We start from the raw sequence: 13,803 nt of genomic DNA on the forward strand, positions 1-13,803 counted from the left end.
CTTGTTAATCTGTCACTAGAATCACAAAAACACCCTTGAAAACCCGTGTGCCAAACTTCCGCTTCTCAAAACACTTTTTCTCTCCACGACTACTTTCAGGACTCACAAAGATCAGTAGCGAAGTTTTTAAGGTTTGTTTCTCCTTTTAATAGTACAGAAACCTTGCCAATCTGTCACTATAAGGTGTTAATTAGCTGCTGTATGAAGGTGCAAAGCCGAGAAGGTGCTGATTATGGTTCCTTGCAGCACAGGTAGCTCAGAGCACCACCTTATGCTTGGTGTGTGTGTGTGTGTGTGTGTGTGTGTGTGTGTGTGTGTGTGTGTGTTTCACTGTTTGATCTGCTGCAGTCTCTGACGAGACAGCCAGACGTTACCCTACGGAGCGATCTCAGAGCTCAATATTTCCGATCTTCGGATAGGCCTGAGACCAGGCACACACCACGCACCGGGACAACAAGGTCACAACTCCTCGATTTACATCCCGTACCTACTCACTGCTAGGTGAACAGGGGCTACACGTGAAAGGAGACACACCCAAATATCTCCACCCGGCCGGGGAATCGAACTCCGGTCCTCTGGCTTGTGAAGCCAGCGCTCTAACCACTGAGCTACCGGGCCGGTGTGTGTGTGTGTGTGTGTGTGTGTGTGTGTGTGTGTGTGTGTGTGTGTGTGTGTGTGTAGGGATGGTAATACAGGATAAGGCTTTCCCTTCACCCTCGACCCCACTCCACCAAACACCTCGTCAGTCGGTCCCTCTTCGTTCAGTTATTTATTTACTTTTTTTTTTTTTATATGACACGAGGATTGTAGAGGGATATAAAGGGAAGATGGATTCATTGGCTGGTTGAGAGAGAGAGAGAGAGACTAAATATTTGTATTTTGAGGTTGATATTTTGAATACTTATAAAACTGCTTTCTTCCCCATAGATGATCAGGAAATTCTCTCTCTCTCTCTCTCTCTCTCTCTCTCTCTCTCTCTCTCTCTCTCTCTCTCTCTCTCTCTCTCTCTCTCTCTCTCTCTCTCTCTCTCTCTCTCTCTCTCCTCTCACCAGACTCAATTCTTCGTCTCCATGTTGGCTGCCTTTGTCTCGCCCTTAATGAAGAGACGCTCTACAGAGATACCAGCGGGTGAAGTGTGCCTGATGAGATGGCTGAGATGAGGCGGTGGTGGTGGTGGTGGTGGTGGTTGAGGAGGAAGATTGCACGGCTCAGCAACTCACGGCCAGAGAGAGAGAGAGAGAGAGAGAGAGTGCTATATCTGAATCTTTGGGTTGATATCAATTAGGAGGAGGTGATGAACGAGATTACCTTTGTGTGTGTGTGTGTGTGTGTGTGTGTGTGTGTGTGTGTGTGTGTGTGAACGGTGAAGGGACAAGGCAAGCATGACAATATAGGCAATAAAAAGAAAATAAAGAAAATTCCTGTTACATCAGAGAGAGAGAGAGAGAGAGAGAGAGAGAGAGAGAGAGAGAGAGAGAGAGAGAGAGAGAATAGTACATCTCACTTACGACTTTCAAATTCAGAGAAAAGGAAAATAAATAGAAATAATAAAGTAAAACCAAAGAATAAAAGAGAAAAACTTATTAAACTGACGAGAGAGAGAGAGAGAGAGAGAGAGAGAGAGAGAGAGAGAGAGATTAGGCCACATAATCACCCACTTTATATCAAATGCAACCCGCTTAAGACGAAGAGGTGTGGAGGTGGTGGTGGTGGTGGTGGTGGTGGTGGTGGTGGTGGTGGTGGTGGTGGTGGTGGTGGTGGAGGCGGGAAGGTGCCGTGGGCGGTGACGAGAAAGGAAGAGGTGATGGTGTTGGGTCATTGTTAGTCACTTGACGGCTTACTCGCTCCCTAGTGTGTGTGTGTGTGTGTGTGTGTGTGTGTGTGTGTGTGTGTGTGTGTGTGTGTGTGTGTGTCCATTCAACTAGTGACTTGCAGGATTTTAAGGGTAGCCTACTTTGCTCTCTCTCTCCACTCCATCACTCCTTCGTCCTTCCTGTGTGTGAGAGAAGACCGCTTTCTGAATCATTCCTACGCCGCACCTCCACTCTCCATTCAAAATCCTCGAGTCTAGGGGAAGATGCAGGAGTTGTCAAGGGTGTTTCTCATGGTTTTAGTGACAGGTTAACTAGATTCTTGCAGTATTAACAGGAGAAACACTAGAACTTTGGGCATCATTGTGGCCTTTTAAATAGTCGTGGTGAGAGAGCAAAGCGTTTCTGAATAGTATACTTGAAAAAAAAGGCTCTAATTAAAGTCACAAAGGGTTTTTAAATTTTTTTACGGTTATAATGACAAATTGAGAAGGTTTTTCCATTATTTTATAGGAGAAACGACTTTAGAACCCCAGTCATCATTTCTGGCCCTTGAAAATTGTCTGGTGAAAGAGCAAAGCGTTTCTGAAAAGGACTTGTAAATTGGCTGCAGTTGAAGTAACTCAGATTTTTTAACCTCTTCGGTATCATGACACGTTTTCATGTTTATTCTGCTTACTATTTGGCGATTTTATACAACTTCAGAAACTTAGGTAGGGATTAAGATAGTGAAGACTCTAGCTATTAATCTACTGGCCTCCATAAACCCTTCCTAATGTCAATAAAATCGTCTAAACATACCCAAAGCTCATGGTAAAAATGCTTCCCAGTACTGAAAGGTTAATGCTAATGGTATTTTTATGGTTTTAGTTGCAGATTAACACATTTCTGCATTATTAACAAGGAAAGCTTAAAAACACGGGCGCTAATTTTGGTGGCCTTTAAAAATAGTCTGGAGAGAGAGAGAGAGAGAGAGAGAGAGAGAGAGAGAGAGAGAGAGAGTCCCTTCTGTATACAGCTCTCGGGACTTCACCTTGAATCACCTCACCTGCTTACGTTCGGTAGATTCACTCTCACCTTGAAGAAAACGAACGTGGCTGCCTAGCTTGTATTGTCGCTGCTGATAGTGATAGTGGTGGTGATAGTGATGGTAGATGATAGTTATAGTGATATTGATAGTGAAAGATGATAGTGGTGGTGATAGTGATGGTGATGATAGTTACAGTGATAGTGATGGTAGATGATAGTGATTCTTACGTCGATGATGATAGTGAAGGGGATGATAGATAGTCACTGGAAATCGTTACAGTGACTAGTGGGTACTGTATTTTTCATTGGTGCCTCATTTTATTTGTTTTTTTAATACCATGTGGACTTTTCACGGGAATTTATGGGGTAAAGGAGGTACTTTTTGGGGTACCTCCTATCTCAAAGCCCACCCGCTAGGAAACCTTTGCCCCGAGTGAGGAAGCCCAACCTACACTCGGACCGTGGACAGGATTTGAACCCGTGCGCTTGAAGACCCCTCGGACCCCAAAGCACGCATGGTTTTCCACTGTACCACGGCGGCACGAATGTTATTGATGATGTTATGGTGACGTGAGGAATCGTTATGGTGACGTCAACCATTGCATTTACCATTAAAAAGAAACTAAACGGTAAAATGAGCAGCAGTATCCTTGTTATAATGTCAGTATGTGTTCGTGCTGACGATGGACTGACGGAAACTTAATTTATGTGCACAGTAAACTATGTATCTCTTATAATGTGATGATGTGGTGGTATCCTTGTCAAAATGTTACTATGTGTCTGTGCTTACAATGAACTGGCAAAGACTTAACCCCTTCAATACTGGGACACATTTTTACCGTGAGATTTGTGTACGATTAGGCCATTTTATTGACATTAACCCCCTCAATACTGGGACACATTTTTACCGTGAGATTTGTGTACGATAAGGCTATTTTATTGACATTAGGAAGGGTTTATAGAGGTCAGAAGATTAATGGCCAGAGTCTTCACTATTCTAATCCTCCCCACACATTTCTGAAGCTGTATAAAAATCACTAAATAGTAAGTAAAATGAATATGGAAACGCGTCATGGTACTGAAGGGATTAAACAATGTATACAGGAAACTATGATGGGATGGTTTAATTTAAGTTAGGTTAGATTTGGCTTGGCTTGGCTTGGGGTTAGTTAGGTTAGGTTATGTTTGGGTCAAGTTAGGTTAGGTTAGGCTTATGTTTGGATAGATTAAGTTAGGTTACGTGGTGTTGATACGGAATACAAGCAGTGGTGTGATTGGTAAGGCTGGGTGGGCGGTGCGGTAAAGACGGTCTGGCTGCTGGGACACGGGACACAGGACACAGGGGCAGGAAGATGTGATAAGTGGTGGGAGATACGCCTTCCATCTCACTGCACCACGAGGCAGGGATAGCTGAGAGAGGAGGAGCGAGAGATAGGAGTGGATGGGAGAGGAAGGGGAGAGCGTGGCAGAAATAACTTGGGGAGAGGAGAGGAGATAGGAATGGGTGGGAGAGGAGAGAAGAGAGGAGGAAGAGGAGAACGAGGCAGGAAGGAGATAGGGATTTGGGAGAGTAATAGGAACGGAGGAGAGGATCAGGTAGGAATAGGTTTGAGAGAGAGAGAGAGGGGGGGGCAGGGACGTGGTAGAGGAATAGGGAGATTTGGGTGGAAAGGGAAAGTAGGAATAGCAAGGAGAGAGAGAGAGAGAGAGAGAGAGAGATTAGCAGGGAAGATAATAAAGCTAAGAATGATAAAAATAAAACAAACATGACGAAGGAACCAAAATCATGGGAGAGAGAGAGAGAGAGAGAGAGAGAGAGAGCTGGGAGAGGAGAGGAGGGGCCCGCGGCAAGGGGAATGGAGGACGACGAAGGGCAGGGGAGGGAAGGGAAAGAGGGCAGGGTGATGGGCTGGTAGGCTGGCTGGCGGAAATTTACTCCTCTTCCTTAGTGGGCAGCGAAGGAAGGCAGGCGTGTTGGCTGTAAATTGTCGAGGGAAGCTGGAAATGTTTCTGAAAATGTGTGCTGAGTTTGAGATTCACCACCACCACCACCACTTCCATTGCTACTGCTACTACAACCACCACTGCTGTTATTACTGTTACCACCACCACCACCACCACCACCACCACCACCACCACCACCACCACCACCACTACTACTACTACTACTACTACTACTACTACTACTACCCTTAAAATCCTTACTTTTCCTCACTACTACCTGTGTCTGTGTGTCTATCATAAGCCTATACCTATACAATAATATCCATGCAGAGGAAAGAGAACCATCCAGAAAAGGGAAGAAGGTGAACAGGATGCCACAGAAATAGCTGGAGATGCGCTGTACAGAGAATGAGAGTCGGAAGATGCAGGGAAGAACAACAAATGGAGACACGTACAGTATATGGTGCCAGCTCTCACTTAGAGGCGCCGACACACCAGCTCGTCCTCCGTTAACTTTCCCGTCAAATTATGCTTTCTGTTGTCTATGCCGTGAATCGTCCCACGGTAAACTAATGATCGTCTTCACGGAGGAAGTAATATAAAGATACGTCAAATTAATCTTTTTCTAAACCTTTTTTTAGAATATGTAAAATCGCTTAATTTCACATATTGCATTTGACAAGTGAATCTATAACAGCAAAGAGTGGTTCGTTAGATTCGATATGTGTTTACTCTTTTGGAAAGCTTGTATTTCTCTACTCTTGCACGCTGGATACCATTGTAACTCATTTGGTTCACCTCTGATTTGTACAACTTTGTATTAATGTGCAGGACAGTGACTGATTGTCTGTGGGTTAGCGGAGCAACACTCGTGGTGAATTAGGGTCCCGGCGTGGCTGGATCCGCGGCCTGCTGGTGTGAACTGCCAGTTATGCATTTCTATTGGAATGTTGTTGGGCAAGTGAGAGAGAGAGAGAGAGAGAGAGAGAGAGCCGGGAGCCATGTTTGTGTATTTATTGTTGACGAAAGTGTGCGTGTTACGAGGCGAGCTTAAAAGAAATACTCGATTTTCAGAAACTTGACGAGAAAAAGTTGACTAAAATGTGGTAGTGATGCGGCGCCTTAAGGACACGGCAGAAGGGTGAGAGTGGGCGTGCATACCTGTGGCTATGTACCCTGCCGTGCTGACCCTTTAAATGCACCGCCGGTCACGTGGCCGCCTGGGTTACCTGCGCTCCTTCCCTTTAACTCTTGCCGGCCCACCTGTACGTACTACCGCCACCTGTCACCTGCCCCTTTAATTAAATACCTGCCCCTTCCCTTTCCCTTTGCTGCTTAATGTGGTGGTGGTTATTGTAGTAGTTGTCGTTGTAGTGGTGGTGGTAGTGATGGTGGTGGTGGTGGTGGTGGTGAGAAATTACGTAACGAGAATAATTTATGAATACGAATCTTGGAAAATGCGTGAGAGAGAGAGAGAGAGAGAGAGAGAGAGAGAGAGAGAGAGAGAGACGTGAGGTAAAAAAATATAAAAAAATGTGTAAATAAAAGTAAAATCTTCAAATTATGGTTATGGTGCTTTTATCTCTCTCATCTCCCTCTCTCCTCTCCCCCCTCTCTTCTCTCCTCTCCATCTCTCCTCTCCATCATCCGGTTAGTGTGTGTCAAGGGTGAAGGTCGTCTCTCTCTCTCTCTCTCTCTCTCTCTCTCTCTCTCTCTCTCTCTCTCTCTCTCTCTCTCTCTCTCTCTCTCTCTCTCTCTCTCTCTCTCTCTCTCTCTCTCTCTCTTTTGCCTTCAGCCTCCCGGAAGCTCAGTGGCATGACGGAGGAGGGAGGAAGAAGAGGAGGAGGAGGAACACGAGGTTGATGAAGAGTAAGAGGTTCAGAAGGAAGAGGAGATGAAGAGGAAATGAAAAGGGGGAAAGTAATGATAGAGCAAGAGGAGAATAGTAAGAGTAAGGATTGAAGTAAGAGGAACATTGAAAGGAGGAAGAGAAGAGAGAAGTAATGAAAGTGAAGAATATAAGAGGAAGAACTTACGGTGAAGGAGGAGGAAGAGGAGTAGGGAGGTATTCAAGAGGATTAGGAGGAGGAAGAGGAGGCAGGAGGAATGCAGGTGAAGTGGTTTGTGAAGCGCAGGTCAATCTTTGTAAATGCCGTCTTGTCAAGGTTTATATAGATTAGGTGAAGTGAGGTGAGGTGAGGTGAAGTGAGATGAGGTTAGATGAAGTGAAGATCGATTAGGTTAGGGTAGTTTAAAGTTAGGTTAGGTGGCATGAGATAAGGGGAAGTAAAGGATAGGTTAGGTGGAGAAATGTTAGGCATGGTTAAAACGGTGTTAGGTCTGGTTAGATTAGTTAAAAGTTAGATTGTGTGTGGTTAGGTTAGGTGGAGTTGGATAGAGGAGAAGCAATGATAGTTTAAGTGAAGGAAAGGTAAGATTAAAAGAAGAAAAAAAACATTAGATCTGGTTAGAATGAGGTTTGGCAAGGTTAGATGGAACGAAGTGATGTTAGGTAAGGTTAGGTTAGACGGAAAAAGATAGGGTTCCATTAAATCAAAGTTGAGTTAGGTAAAAGTTTTTAGATGAAGTTAGATGAGGTAAAGGAAGGTTAGGTTAACATAGGTTACGTATGCTTTATTAAATTTACACTCGTTGAAATGATATCAGGTAAAGCAAGGTAAGTTTACAGAAAAGTTAATTTAGGTTAGGTAAGGGAAACAAACTTGGCGAAATGTTGGGTAAAGCAAGGGAAAGCTGTATAAAGTTAGATTAAACGAATAGACTCGGTGAAATGATGTTAGATAAAAGTAAGGTAAATTTATGAAAAAAAAATGAAGTTAGGTGAAGTAAACTGAGATGAAGCTGAACCAAACAAACAGACTGTTGATGCATACCTGTGATGTGCAACCCATTACTGTGCCCTTGAGGTGCTTCACGTGACCTTGATTGCATGGCTGGCCTTTGTACATACCTGTCTGTGTGTCTGTGTGCCCGACCCCGCCCAGCCACCCCACTTCCTTACCCTCTCTCTCTCTCTCTCTCTCTCTCTCTCTCTCTCTCTCTCTCTCTCTCTCTCTCTCTCTCTCTCTCTCTCTCTCTCTCTCTCCCTCCCTCCCTCCCTCCCTCCCCTTTGCAAACTTACCCACACACTACCAAACTTAACCCATCCTCTCTTGCAAACTTACCCCACCTCCTTCCACTCCACTCGTCTCCACCTCCACCATACACCTTCCTCCACCTCTTTCTTTTACGTATATCCTCCTCCTCCTCCTCCTCCTCCTCCTCCTCCTCCTCCTCCTCCTCCTCCTCCTCCTCCTCCTCCTCCTCCACGCTCCAGGGAAGAGTATGTATGAGTGACGGTTGTTTTGTGTGTGTGTGTGTGTGTGTGTGTGTCTTTGTGTGTGTGTGTCACGTTTCCAAAGGTGTGCTTGAAGTGTGGTTAGGAATATTTATTGGACGTTGTTTGTTTGTTTGTATACTATTCTTCCCCTCCCCTCCCCCCACTCTCTCTCTCTCTCTCTCTCTCTCTCTCTCTCTCTCTCTCTCTCTCTCTCTCTCTCTCTCTCTCTCTCTCTCGTTGCGTCTTGGTGCTCATTCTGATGCAACATTGAAGATGAGGAGGAGGAGGAGGAGGAACATTGGTGGCGGTGCGAACAGGTCTCTCTCTCTCTCTCTCTCTCTCTCTCTCTCTCTCTCTCTCTCTCTCTCTCTCTCTCTCTCTCTCTCTCTGTGTTTTGATAAGTTTTCAGTATTTTTCTCACTTTTTGGATTTTACTCGATTTTTCCCTTTTTTCTGATTCTGAAGGTCATTCTCTCTCTCTCTCTCTCTCTCTCTCTCTCTCTCTCTCTCTCTCTCTCTCTCTCTCTCTCTCTCTCTCTCTCTCTCTCTCTCTCTCTCTCTCTCTCTCTCTCTTCCCCCTTAGGAAAAAGAGGGAGGGAAAGATAACACGGAATCTTCTCTCCATCCTCCTCCTCCTCCTCCTCTTCCTCTTCCTCCTCCTCTTCCTCCTCCTCCTCCTCCTCCTCCACTGCCATTCTTTCTTTCCTTCTCTAATCTGTACTTGCCCGGGGAGGAAGAGGAAGAAAAGAAGAGGGAGGAGGAGGAGGAGGAGGAGGAGGAGATAAAGAAAGAAAGACAACCACATAACCTTTTTCTTTCCCTCCAAACATCTCTCCATGTCCGGGGAGAAAAAAGGAGAGAGAGAGAGAGAGAGAGAGAGAGAGAGAGAGAGAGAAAAAACTAGCAGATATTTTCTTCATAACTTATGCGGCACACTTAATCGAGCGACAGTCTTGGCTATTCTGCTTCAAGTCTTCTCCACAGGGACTTGAGTTGCGCTGGGCTGTGTTTTAGTGTTGAGGACCCCTGCTGCCTGGTGTGTTGCGTGCTGGTGGTGGTGGTGGTGGTGGTGGTGGTGTAGTAACTTCGCAATACTCACCTTAACTCTTACACTTATGGTTATCCAAGTGTTGATAAAATGGTGACTCATGCAACACACACGACTTTACTCACGCAACACTCACCTTCACATTCACGCATCACTCACGAGAACTCACGCAATACTCACCTTCACATTCACGCATCAATCACGAGCACACTCACGCAATACTCACGGAAGTCACACTCAAGCAACATTCACGATCAAACTCATGAAAGACTCACGGAAAGCAGTGAAGAGCTGTGTTTGTGAGATCTGTATTGTAATTTCTTTAAACATCGATAGGATAAAGGTGATGGATTCTTGTAAATAGTTCAGTACCTAGTTTAATATTACTCGGTGAAATTGCTTACCGTGACTGGAGTGTAATGGTGCAGAGTTTTATCTTGAGTCACGGAGAATTAACCATTGATCTGCACAGCTGGTAGTATTGTAGCATGCAGGTTATATGCAATTCACGTACTATTACCCTCGGTTGTGAAAATATTTGAAAAAAGAATAAGATATAGATCAAAATAGTAATGATAATAAAACAAGTCACAGCTGTTTTAAGACGGTAGCAGAGTGACGTGTACTTAACGATACGCCTATAATTTATCCTCAATTTTAAACCCTGTCTAATTAAAGAAAAAAATGATTAAAAAAGTGATAACAATAAAGATAATAATAATCCCGGGTTTTCTAAGACGGTAGCAGAGTAACATGCATTTAATTAACAATGTAGCCTACTATTAAACCTCAATTTTAAGCTCTTATAAAAACAAATCAAATATGAAACAATAAATGAATATACAAACATTAAGAAAATATCCCACGTTTCCTAAGACACGCCATTGACTTTTTTTATGGAAGATGGAAACTAGCCAAAGAAAAAAGAAAAACGCCCACTTAAATTGCAAGTTCTCTAAAAGATTGGTGAAGAGTTATCCGGAAGTGAGGGACAAATGCCTTAAAACCTCCATTTTAAAAGATGTCAAGACGTAGGAAGGTGGAAATACAGAAGCAGGCAGGGAGTTCCAGAGTGTACTAGACTAAAGACCAAACAGTAGCAGTGGTGAAGGTTACTCGACAGGTGAACAGTAGCGACATGGGGGGCGAAGGTGATTCACAGCGTGGGATGGCATGGCATTGTTTGGATTCTGCAGCACTTTCGAAAGGCTCTTAATTGAAGTTACACGGGATTTCAATGGAGTTTTTACGGTTCTAGTGACAGATTGACGATATTTCTGCATCATTAACCCCTTCAGTGCTATGGCGTGTTTTTGTATTCATTCTGCTCACTATTTAATGATTTTATACAGCTTCAAAAATTTATGTGGGGGTTAAAGTAGTGAATATTCTGGGCATAAATCTTCTGACCTCCATAAACCCTTCATAATGTAAATAAAATCGTCTAATCATATCCAGTGCTAAAAGAATTAACAGGGAAAGCACTCTAGAGATCCCAGCTAATCATCTATGTGGCCTTTGAAAATAGTCAGTCAGTTTTAGAATACAATACAGAAGGGTTTAATTGAAGTCACACTGGTTTTCAAAGGTGTTCTTACGGTTCTAGGGACAGATTGACGAGATTTCTACTTTATTAACAAGGGAATACTCTACAGAACTCAGCTAATCATCTCTATGGCCTTTGAAAATACTCATAGTTAGAGAGCAGAATACGGGTTTTTAAGAATGTTTTTACTGTTTCAAGTGACAAATTGACAAAATATCTACATTATGAACAGAAGAAACACTAGAAAACCCGGCTAATCATCTCTGTGGCCCTTGAAAATACTGGAGAGAGAGAGAGAGAGAGAGAGAGAGAGAGAGAGAGAGAGAGAGACAGAATACAGAAGTTAGCGGGAGCATAGAGGCATTGTCTGGAGTTGGAAGGTTAGACTTGTGTGCTCACCTCAAGAAGAGAGAGAGAGAGAGAGAGAGAGAGAGAGAGAGAGAGAGAGAGAGAGAGAGAAGGGGGGGTGGGGGATCAGGAAGAGGAAACAGGCAACTTTCAACACCTCTTTTCATGACTGTGGGAGTTTGGGGGGGAGTGAAAATGATTGGATGTATTAATACCTTGACTTTTGCTTTCTATACACGTGACTGGAGTGTCTGAGTGTATGAGTGTTTGTTTGAGTGTATGAGTGTTTGTAGGAGTGTATGAGTGTCTGTTGGAGTGTATGAATGTCTGTTTGAGTGTATGAGTGTATAAGTGTCTGTCTGAGTGTATGAGTGACTGTCTGAGTTTATGAGTGAGCCTTTTTCTTGATTAATTTGCATTTTTAACCCCTTCACTACCAGGAATGCGTTTCCATATTCCTTCTGGTTACTTTGTAGTGATTTTACAGCTTCAGAAACTTATGTTGGGATTAAAAATAGTGAAGACTGTGGCCATTAATCTTCTGACCTCCATAGACCCTTCCTAATGTCAATAAAACCGTCTACTCGCACCCATAACTCAAATGCATCCCACTACTGAAGGGGTTAATGTTTTTGTTGCCCTCAGTCGGTCTTGCTTCTTACATAAAAGGTGTATTGGTCGTGATTAGAGGCTTTCACTGTGCATTAGTATCAGGTGTATTAGTGAATGGAAGTGTGTTTGTGCATGTATGAGAGTCAGGTTGTATAGTTTTGCTTGTGTGTGTGTGTGTGTGTGTGTGTGTGTGTGTGTGTGTGTGTGTGTGTGTGTGTGTGTGTGTGTGTGTGTGTTAGCGTGGGAGTGACTAGGAAATGATACTGAAACGCCCTTGATTCTCTCTCTCTCTCTCTCTCTCTCTCTCTCTCTCTCTCTCTCTCTCTCTCTCTCTCTCTCTCTCTCTCTCTCTCTCTCTCTCTCTCTCGTGTGTAGGTTGAGTGAAAATGAATGATGATGCATGACTGTCAGAGAGAGAGAGAGAGAGAGCGAGCGAGCGAGCGAGCGAGCGAGCGTTTTATTATGCACTACTACACTCTTAATGACGGCACACGCAGAGGAACACAAAGAAAGAACAAATATATGGACATACAGCAGCAGACTTCTTGCCCTCCCTCACCACACTGTACACGTTACATTATAATATAGTATACATAGAAGACTCCTTTCCTTTACACTCACACACACACACAAAGGAACACAAAGAAACAAACAACTAACAGGTAGAACAGCAGCAGACCTCTTGTCCCACCATCACTAATCTTCCATTGTTAATTTAGTTTGAAGTTAGTTTTAATTTTTGTATATATGCATGACTTCTCTCCTTCACCCCTCTGTAGCTCTCTTCACCCCATCTCCCCTCTCTCTCTCCCCTCCCTTCTCCTCCCCTCTCACCTCCCCCACCACTAGCCATCATCAGAGGAGGCAGGAAGCAATCACGCGTCACGCTAGTCACGTTCACGCCAGCAGTACATGTGTGGTGGTGTGGTGGTGTGGTGGTGTGGTGGTATATTGATGTTTTGATTTTCTAATTTATTTTCTCTTTCTTCGTTTCCTTTTTAAATTTTTAACAATCTTATTTATTTTTTCTTCCGTTCTTTCGTTTGTTTATTTGTTAGTTGGTTCGTTCGTTTCTTTCTCTTTTCCTTTCTTTTTCTGTCTTTTTCTCCTTTTTCTTTATCCTATTCGTCATTTAATTAATCCTTCATTCCTCTTATGCCTTCCTTCCTTCCTTCCTTCCTCTTCTTATTTCTCCACACTTTCCTCCTTCCCTCCATCTCTTCCTCTCTCGAAACTTTCTTCCTCATTCCTCCCTCCCTCCCTCCTCCCCCATTAGTGGTGATCTCCCGCAAGGTGGCAACTTAAGTACTTCCCTCCTTTCATTTCCACCGTCCACCCCCCATCACACACACACACACACACACACACACACACACACACACACACACACACACACACACACACACACACACACACACACCAGGTAATTTCCCACGCAGGTAGAAAGGTCACGTTCACATATTTGTTCTCTCATTAATCCTTTTAATTTATATGAGAGAGAGAGAGAGAGAGAGAGAGAGAGAGAGAGAGAGTTTTTAAGAGTTATGTTCGCTATCCATGGTACCGGAAGTGGTGGTGGTGGTGATGGTGGTGGTGTTCTTACCTTTATGTTATTACCTGGTGGTGCTCCGCCCTTTGTGTGTGTGTGTGTGTGTGTGTGTGTGTGTGTGTGTGTGTGTGTGTGTGTGTGTGTGTGTGTGTGTGTATACACGCGCGATGTGATGTGATGTGCTTGCTTCCGTTTTTTTCTGATTAATTTCTCTCTCTCTCTCTCTCTCTCTCTCTCTCTCTCTCTCTCTCTCTCTCTCTCTCTCTCTCTCTCTCTCTCTCTCTCTCTCTCTCTCTCTCCTCCTCCTCAAAGGAAGTGATGGAGTGAAGGGTGAGGGACAAAGAGCAGGGAAGGAAGGAAAGGGAGAAAGAGGGGGAGGGAGGGAAGGAAGGAGGGAACTCTTGCTTAACCGTGTTCTTGTTCAGAGAGAGAGAGAGAGAGAGAGAGAGAGAGAGAGAGAGAGAGAGAGAGAGAGAGTAGCAGGTGGAAGTAAGATTTGCGAAGGATGCAGATCGTGTTTTGTGTGTGTGTGTGTGTGTGTGTGTGTGTGTGTGTGTGTGTGTGTGTGTGTGTGTG

At 44.0% G+C, this 13,803-nt stretch overlaps 1 protein-coding gene and 1 long non-coding RNA gene across 23 annotated transcripts in view; both read left to right on the forward strand.

The window, feature by feature from the left end:
- Nucleotides 1–13,803, forward strand: part of LOC123508368 (phosphatidylinositol 4-phosphate 5-kinase type-1 alpha-like) — a 138,263-nt gene that overhangs the window by 8,970 nt on the left and 115,490 nt on the right. The gene's annotated exons all lie outside the window — the stretch shown is intronic.
- LOC123508371 lies at nucleotides 5,011–7,596 on the forward strand. The gene is made up of 2 exons (XR_006675931.1): nucleotides 5,011–7,396; nucleotides 7,488–7,596. It is a non-coding gene; the product is annotated as an uncharacterized LOC123508371 (long non-coding RNA).

This window comes from Portunus trituberculatus, chromosome 24 (genome assembly GCF_017591435.1).
Source record: "Portunus trituberculatus isolate SZX2019 chromosome 24, ASM1759143v1, whole genome shotgun sequence".
Classification (NCBI taxonomy): domain Eukaryota; kingdom Metazoa; phylum Arthropoda; class Malacostraca; order Decapoda; family Portunidae; genus Portunus; species Portunus trituberculatus.